Genomic DNA, 9,955 nt, shown 5'->3' with positions numbered 1-9,955 from the left:
TGCATTAAATGGCACTCATTTCGTAAATTTTCAATGCGATGAGCTTTCCAATCTTGCTTTCCCATACAGTTGTTACATCGTCACTTTGATAGTTTTTCTTTTGAGATCGTAATGTGTAAAACCAACATATGAAAGTGCTTAGGATAACAAAATGGAGTTAAGTGCTTAGAGAACAAAATGGAGTTGTGTTTAGTGTGATTTGTTGGATTTTTTGGTGCTTGAATTTGGCAGAAAAATTTGAAGTGAAATCTTGATTTGTGTTATTCAAACTGTTTTCTTAACTTCATATTTGGATTCAGCGCCTTGAAAAACCCTTAGTACACTTTGATTGTGCATACATTACCCATCAAACTTGTGATTTAGCACACTTTGATTGTGCATGGTTTACTCATCAAACTTGTGATTTTAATAAATTGTTGCAGGATTTTAGAGAAATTTAAAAAAAAAACCCGACCAAAAAAACTTCCAAAAAATTATACTGAAAACAACTCAGAACAAAATAAGCCTCTTCTAAAAATATAAAATGAAAACGGTGACTCTTCTTTTAACGATTATTCCGAGGATAGAATTAATTAGTCTAAAACCTAAAATGAAGTATTGATTTTTCCCCAAAATAAGGCTAAAATACAATGAAAACGGTGACTCTTCTTTTAACGATTATTCCGAGGATAGAATTAATTAATCTAAAACCTAAAATGAAGTATTGATTTTTCCCCAAAATAAGGCTAAAATACAGTAGTGCATTATTAATTTTTTTTGGTTAATCTTTCTTCTTCTTATTCTTATTACTTCAAGTGCATTTTCCCCTTAGCATTGCATATAAAAATAAACAGCGAACCTTGGATATCATCTAGACACATTGGTCTATTTACACCGTGTTTAGAATTTAAGAAATTATAAGCCACCAACTCTGCAAAGTGAATCAGAATCACCACTCTTTGGACATAATTTTTAAAATTTCAAACAAGATACTTGCACTGGCAAAGATATATCTAAATTGCGTTGCAGAAAGAAAAAAAATATAAATTTTAGAGATTATATTTTGAAGATAATTTTAAAATTGCAAGATGAGATTTTAGCCCTCCCTTTTATAATAAATATCCGCATGGTCAGAATATCCTTGGCACGAAGCAAAAAAAGTTGTTGTTCTGACATAAATAAAGTTACAGTTCTACAGCTGGGAAATAAAATCATTATCTTTTTCAAATTTTCTGTAAGTTAATATATGTACAAGTTCAGATGAAATCAACTCCAATACTTCATGGCATATCATAAACCATCAATTTCTAAATTATGTACAAGTTCAGATGAAATCAACTCCAATACTTCATTGTATATCATAGACCATCAATTTCTAAATAGCCCATAGTTGGCATTGGAGACCACTTCCATTCAGTTTCACATCGTGGATATCATATAAGAATCATTAATTGCATGAAATAAATGTAAGAATTTAGGTCAATAAATTAGCTCTATATTTGTGCAGATAACAGAAGGTGTTGTGGAAACGACATGGACTTAAGAAGAAATTCTAAATCAGATAGAATCTCTCTATCTAACACCCGGAAGATATATGGTCAGACTAAATCTTACAATAAAATTTGTCTACTGTCAACACCGGCAAATAAATATATGTTATAGAGTAACTCGATAAGTTCTGTAAACTGATTGAATGATAAACTTGGAACTGGAAAACTCAAACTTAGTTATGAATTATGGTAAATTGAAGCTCCTTACATACAGGTAAACAGAATATACTAGTAAGTTTAGTCTTTTTCCGGAGTCGTCACTGGAAGCCGGTTGTTTAGTCAATCATTACATCGTCAGAGATAAGGATCCATGAGAGACTGTTAAACACACTTGACCATTGCTTTATTTAATGTCCAACAATCTCCCTCAATGCGAGCGGTTAGCCAGATATGTATGGGAATTACGATTGCCATTAAACCAAACCCTACAGATGTTCATAATCACAGATAAGGAGCCACCAGAAGCCGTTAGTCTATATTAGTCTATATGGCAAAACACACAGAGCTTTGATTTATGCAATGTTCAACACTGATAACCTGTATTTGAATTCCGATAAATAAGGTTGGCCTAGGTTAGTGCAAATTCTATGGCTAGTCTTACAAGGATAAGCAAACGTCTTGCAAGGTCAAGAAATGGATCATATAAGGCCAAGCGGAAACGGAAAACAAGTCTGGGAAAGTGCCAAGATAAACTTGGAGCGGGATGGGAAAAAAATTAATCTATGTACCAATATTGAGGGAGATCAGGGATGAAAAATGGACATGAGTGAATGAGACAGCCTCAAGCGACTGTCAGGGTTTTTAGGTTTAAGAAAGCTCAGAGGGGATAGCGCCAAACTTGGTTTTGTACACTTCTCCATTCATAGTAATGGCTGCTGAACAGCCTTCACTGTTCTCATCACCAGTTGCCTTGCATGCCGACATAGAAGCCAGGTGCTCTAAGGTCTGCGTGTAGTCATATATGTCTAGCATCGATTGCGTTCACCTGGAATGTAACAACAATAATATCAGTCATGCAATCAAACACAGGAAACAAAAATATGTATACACGAGTATGGAAACAGACAAGCCTGTAATTTCTTTTTGTTCCAGCTCTCTCAATTCCAACTTCAAGTCCGCAACCCTGTGCTCAACTGCAAACTTGTTTGAGTATTTACTAAGCACGAATGACCCTGGAAAAACACGAGGAAATATTTCTTCAAACGCAGGTTTCTTGAGGTCGGCCATTTGCACAACTTGGGGAGCAACATTTATATAGCCATTCATGTCCCAGTAGGCTAGGCTATCACTTAAAAGAATTGCCAGGAATAGGAGAGATTATAGGTTAGCCAGTTGTATGGTCAGCTAGGACATCCTCTGAGAGTAAAAGATGGTGTGCATGGTAAGGACACGATCTGACTACGATGACTGTATCAAAATGCAGGAGTGAAGGACGGAATTATGATTTTCTAGTGACGATGATTTCAAGGCACAGTGACTGAATACCTGAGACGTGAGAAACTAAGTGTCACCGGTTAAGTTGTCCGATATGATTGTAAAGCCTTATCATGAATGAAGTGGCAAAATATATCACGTAAGAACCATCAGTTGTATGTAATTAATGTAAAATCTTTCCACAAATTAAGTGCCCGTATATTTTTGCAGAGAAAATATGAATTTCTGAGTAGTTGCTGTCGAGTGAAACGAATACAAGAATAAAAGAAAAATATTTGTATTACTTTTTTGTGATAGAGACCCGACACCGGACTTGTGTATCAATAAAATTCGTACACTGAGAAACCTGCTATGTAGAGTACTCAACTGGTAAACTTAGAACGAGCAAGGGCAACCCCAATTGTTCGAAACAGTAGAGTTGTAAACTGTTGTACCTATAATAGGGATATGGTCTAAGTCCGCCATCAATATACCCTGGGCCATTGATTCATTAATGTTGGGTAATATATGTAATTCATTAATAATCTAGTAATCTAGTATGTTTGGAGGATATATTGTTACAGTATTATTAAGTCAATGATTCAACATGTAAGTCTTGTTATTTAAATTTAAGGGTTGTTTAATAAGTCATTTATCTATGACCATTTATATGAAAGGTAGTTATAACTGATTAATTTCTCATGATTTTTGAATAATCAACTTAGCACTCATTGTATTTAGCACTCAATGCATCCGGTGATACTTAAAAAGGGTGAAGAAATAAGATTGAAAATAGAGAAATGAATCACATAGTGTCAATGATTACTTTTCCAACTTGCACCAAATAATTAAGAAGTCACCCATCCAAGATAATCTTTAACTTATCCATTTGATTTTTTTGTTATTTAATCTAATTTTTGATGATACATATACATTCAACCCTTCGAAAAATTAGAATTAATAAAACTAGTAATTGGTAGTTAAAAAATACAAAATTCATAACTTATGATTTTAATAAATAAATCCTAAAAAAAATTATACATGAAACCGAAAAACATCCAAAAGCTCAAGTTGCATTTTTCACAGACACGTCAGACGAGAATATAGGTTGTAGGATAACCTATTCTGTCCTCAGAGTAAACTATACTAATGAAAGGAAGTCAAACTTCCTGTATCTGTCTACGATTCCCACATAAACTACAAAAGCAATTAAACGAAAGCATCATGAGGTTTGACTGACAATGGTTTCAAGCTATTTTGAACCAATGAATGAAAACTGGGGTAGGACAAGGTATTAAAAGCCGCTGCAGCTTCACGCGCACCTCCAGCCCTAATATCCCGCCGAAAATATTGCATCTGCTGAGATTGGCAGTCGGCTATGTGCTTATCTCTACCAGCCTGATAACACTATTACTGATATCATCACCAGCATGCCGGCCAATTCAGAATTAGCCTTTGAACTACGTCCTTCTGGATCATCCAGTCATTGAAGGGTCCAATGTTTCCCGTTTCTGTAGATTGATTTTATCTAATGAGCTTCGTCGTTAAGATTTTTCATTACATCACAGACATTAAAACTTCTAAACTTTTCAAAAACTAAATGATCCTGAGCATACTTCGAAACTTCTAAATGATATCAAAATCCTTAAAACTTCTAAACTTTTTAATAATTATGGGGAACCGAACTTGCCCCAAGAGTCTAATATCTTAAAAAATTTAAATATGAAAATTATTGGTCCGGAGCATACTTTGTCAAAAATTCATTAGTATTTACAATGGGAGGCATCTAACTATCGAGGGGAGGAATTGTTTAGATGATTAAAAGTGGCTGGAATTCAAGTAAAAAAATTCAAAAAATGTTGTAGAGATACTGTTTGGAACGTGTTTTTGATGGTGGAAATGGATTCAGCAACATCAAAAATGTCTACGACAGCTAAAATTTTGAAGTTTAACAACTATATCTTGGATTTACAAAAATCCTTGCCAGATTTTCTCTAAATATGACCACAATTTCCATAACTTTCTTGGCAATTCCTTTGGCTAGTTAAATTACGGCTTTACTATGATAGTAATGTTATAATGTTTAACATACTAAAAATATGCATACATAATATATATATATATATATATATATATAATTTGAAGTCATAACATTTTCATGATATTTTTTTATAATTTAATAATTAATAATTAAACTCATACATATCTATTTTAATTTTAAATCTACTAAAAAAATTATAAAAAAATCTCAATACCAATTCAAAATTTTTTTAATAGATCGTTAATCTTTTATTAATTTCTCTAATCTCATAAATATAATTTAGAATAGAATATTGTTAATATATTTTAAGTTTAAAAAATAACTAATTTGGAAACAACTGCTCCATCAACAGGATGAACAGAATCAAAAGGTAAATCGACTGGTGACTCAACACCTGCTTTTTCCACTGCTGCATCAACAACTGGAATAGATTAAACTGCGGGTGCTTAATAGACAACCATTTCAAGCTTAGGTATACATGTATAAAAAATAATTTATTTTTTTTAACTCATAGATTTTCCATTATGTTTTTATTTATTGTAACCTATTCTTAATCTATGGTCTTTTTCATTATATTTTTCTATAATTTAATGACTAATAATTAAACTAATACATATTTATCTTAATTTTAAATCTACGAAAAATAGAAAATAAAATCTCAATACCAATTCAATAAAATTTAATAAATAGTGAATCTTTTATTAATTTCTCTAATCTCATCAATATAATGTAGATTAAAATATTGTTAATATATTTTTAATTTAAAATTAATTTGGAAAGAAGCATCGTAAATTAAAATTATCTCTAAGTTAACTTTACGGCTTTCCCATTGATGACGCCGAAATTATTATCTAAAACGTTGAAAGATTTCTGTAGATCGCTTTGTGAGTTATTGATGGTCGAATTTGAAAATTCGAATTATATTTCACCACTGTCGGCTCTATCTCTTTCTTTTACAAAATGATATTTAAACATGTGTTGATCTTCAACTTAGTAATACGGATACTGCCGTCATGGTTTCTTTGACTTATTAAATTCTTTTGCATTTAATTTTAATAATTTGGTGTAATCGGTTTTAAGGAATTATGAGAAAAAAAATTTCTCTATGGATTACTATAATAACACAGATAACTAACAAAAATATTAAAAATGTAATGAAGCGAACAACCTTTTTCATTATTCAAAATAAGTTAAATAAATTACATCTTAGACAACGAAACAAATAACAATAAATAACCCGAGAAAAACTCAATTAACTTAAATGATTCTAAAGTGATTATGACACCTAATAGATAATGAGATTAAATATCATGACACTTAGCAGTGAGAATAAATATCTCAACATCCCCACGTATTGAGATTTATAATGCCCAATTGCTCTCTTTGAAATTCAAATACATTTTTTCTCAATGGCTTTGTGAAAATATCTGCAAGTTGATCTCTTGAACCACAAAAAGAAAGTAAGATATCTCCATCATTGACAAGCTCACGAATGAAATGAAAACATGTGTCAATGTGCTTGCTCCTTTTGTGAAAGACATGATTTTTTGATAAAGAAATTGCAAAAATTGTTACCATAGTAAATAGGAGTTGGCTCCTTTTGAACATTTGAAAGGTCCTTCAATAGTCATCTCAGCCACACTGCTTGACAAGGTGTTGACGTTGTAGCTACATGCTCTTCCTCTGCAGAAAATATCGAAACGATGACCTATTTCTTTCATGTCCATGAGATCAAATTGGTTCTAAGGTGAAAAACATACCCCAAAGTGTTTTTGTGATAATCTAAACTACCTGCATAATCGTTGTGTAAATAACTTGAAAGTGAACAATCTTCAAAATGTGTTTAGAACAAGTCATAGTTCAGGTCCCTGCAACATATCTTAAGATCTTTTTTTGCAACCTTCCAAAGGGAAATCTTGGGTGATTGCATAAACGTCGAAACAAAACTAACTGCAAATATGATATCAAGTCTAGTTGTAGTGAGATACAATAAGCTACCAACTAGAATTTTATAAATTTGGAATCAACTTGTGGTGTTACATCTAGTTTGCTGAGCTTGGTGTCTCGAGTAATTAGAGTATCATTTGGTTTGCAATTGGTCATTCTGAACTTTTGGAGGATTTCAATGGAATATTTTTGTTAAAATTGGCAACTAGGGACAAACTCCGCATGGGTCATCTTATTTATGACAACTAATATTTTTCTTGGATTCCTCTCCCCGAGAGGTGTTGGATTAATCTAAAGATCATCTGATTCTGACATGTACAAATGAATTTATGAATTTATTTTGATTATTGTCAAATTGTCAAGGTCATCCAGCAAACTTATGTAGGCTCAAAAGCCCAACAGTAACAGCTATTCATCCTCAATGTTGCATATAAATAGAAGGTGACTTAGCCTCATTTGGACACACTCATCTTCACATGTCCCTCTCTCTCTCTCCCCTCATTGGATGGGTACGAATTTCTGGGCCTCTCTCTATCTGCACATCTGAAATTTTAGGAGGCCGAAATTTTAGGAGAGCGAAATTTCAAGAGGCTGAAATTTCTAGAGGCCGAAATTTTTGGAGGCCGAATTCTGGACAGTTTGACCAAGTGTTAACCATCATGTGTTGACCTCCTTTGACTACATTTTTGTGAGGGTTATCTCTGTTTGTGCAGGTCGCATTTCTAGGCACAGAAATTGAGGCTAAAAGTTCACTGTTGACTGACGTTGACTGCAGCTAGGTTTGACTGTAGGTAGGCTATTTGACCAGACTTTGACTGGGATGAGTTTGACTGTTTTGAGGATTGTTTTATCTTGTTGTTTGGAGGCTAAAGTTGAGTGAAGTTGACCGATTTGTTGAAGGCCAAATCTGCCTTGTTGACCAACGTTGACTTTTCTGGTTAGGGCTCTTTCGCTACTGTTATAAATTATCAAATTTGTAAATTGTACTATCTCTCTTTGTTGAACGATTGAAGACTAAAAGCAGATTTGATCAAGGGTTTCCCCACATTGGGGTTTGTCCCTGGCTGGTGCCACATCTTGTGTCCTCTTGTCTTAACTTGTCTTCTATTGTTTACGTTTATGTTCTATCTACATTTTACTATCATGTTCATGTGATTTCTAATATGAATATTGATACTAGGCTAATAAAGAAATTTAAGTAAAATATCTCTAAAGCATAGAACATACCATTGTTGCCTAAAATTAACATGGAATCAGAGTTGAGGTGAAGACAAAGCCCAACCAAGAGTGAGAGAGCAATCACCAAAGATAGTTGGACAAGGACAAAAGGTTCAATGGGTTCCTCATCCTACTTCCCAACTAAAGACAAGATCCATGATAAATATGACTATCATGGATGGAAGATGTCTCTTGATTTGGCCTTCGAAGAAAAAGAAGTGATGGACTATGTGCCAGGTAAAATCCCTGAACCTCCTTGAAATGCACCGGCTGCTACGAAGACCAAGTGCTATAGGACTAAATTCAAATCAAATAAGATTACGAGGGATTCCATTGACAAGCATCTGGTGGCCTACATCTCCAAATTAAAGACCTCCAAGTAGATCGACAACAGGTTGGCTGACATGTTCAAGGTTAGTAATGTTAATGAGATTATATTTCTCAAGAATGAGTTGAAGGATATTAAGAAGGGCAAGGAAGAGGATTTTCAATCCTATTTCTTGATGATTATTGAGATCGAGAATGATCTACTCTAGATTGGAGAAGTCATTCCTGATAGGGAACTTACTCTCACCACCCTTGGAGGACTCCCACCTAAGTGGTATGTATTTAGAACCACTGTCCTTGACAATGATCGAATTCCAGGGTTTGAAGAATTGATGTCGAGATGCATTCAAGAAGAAACAAGAATTTTAGAGCAAGAAATGCATTCTAATAGAAGAAACCCCGTTGCATTCTCTGCTCATGCCAAAAGGAGAAAAAATGCAAGGTTTAAAGGTCATTTCCATGGAAATCTTGGATCTAAGGGAGGAAGGAAAGGTAGGTGCTTTGTTTGCAATAAGTTTGGCCACTATGCAAGGGACTGTCCAAATAGAAGGGACACATCGCATGATGATGATCACAATCATTCCAAGGGAAAATTCAACAACAACAATCAAAGGAACGATAGGTCTAATGACAAAGGAAAAAAGGAATGCGGGACATCAAGGAAATGGTCAACCCTCCAAGAAATCAAGGAACTCCAGGTATGAAGATTCAAACTTTGTTAACAATAAGAAAAAAGAGTACTATCTTATATCATCCCTCTCCACCTCCTCTCCTCCAGAGACTTTGGGAAATTGGTTGATTGATAGTGGTGCCTTAAGGCACTTCATGGGATACAAGGAAGCCCTTTCTAATCTGATAGAAAAGGAGACAAACTTGGAGATCATCCTTAAAGACGATGCCACCTATCTCGTGAAGGGAGTAGGGAATGTCACCCTTAAATTGAATCAAGGTAACACTATTCATTTGCAAGAAGTACTATATGTACCTAATCTCAAGAAGAACCTGGTGTCCATTTCAGTTACGGAGGACAAAGGATTCGAGGTGGAATTCATCGATGGAAAGGTACATGTTTGGAAAATAAATTTTAAAGATGCTTTTACTCTTGGGTTCAGGGTTGACACTTTGTATCAAGTTGGAGGAAGTCCATTCAGAGCCATGTCTTGCGACACATCTCTACAATCCCAACTATGGCACCGGAGGTTTGCCCATATTCATTATAAGGCCCTACCTGATGTGAGACAGATGGTGACAAGTATTCCTGAGTTCAAAGCAGACCATGAATGTGTATGTCCGGGATGTGCCAAAGGAAAACATATAAGGGGACCATTCCCCTCAAGTAATAGCAAGACCACAGATATATTGCAATTGATCCACTGTGACATATCTGGTATGATGCCCGTAAACTCTTTGGGAGGATACTTATATCATCTCACCTTTACGGATGATTATTCTCGCAAGAGCTATATTTACTTCTTAAAGA

General features: G+C 34.3%; 1 long non-coding RNA gene across 1 annotated transcript; it reads right to left on the bottom strand.

Moving 5' to 3' along the window:
* Positions 1-1,513: 1,513 nt before the first annotated feature.
* On the bottom strand, positions 1,514-2,782 carry LOC149247341 (uncharacterized). Its single transcript, XR_016265625.1, has 2 exons — positions 2,600-2,782; positions 1,514-2,514 (listed from the first exon to the last, which is right to left on the bottom strand). It is a non-coding gene; the product is annotated as an uncharacterized LOC149247341 (long non-coding RNA).
* Positions 2,783-9,955: the final 7,173 nt, after the last annotated feature.

This window comes from Pinus tabuliformis, chromosome 7 (genome assembly GCF_031772625.1).
Source record: "Pinus tabuliformis cultivar Carrire ecotype Pingquan chromosome 7, CPIR1, whole genome shotgun sequence".
Taxonomy (NCBI): domain Eukaryota; kingdom Viridiplantae; phylum Streptophyta; class Pinopsida; order Pinales; family Pinaceae; genus Pinus; species Pinus tabuliformis.
Note: the sequence above shows the minus strand (reverse complement) of the source record. Positions and strands in the feature narration are given on the sequence as shown.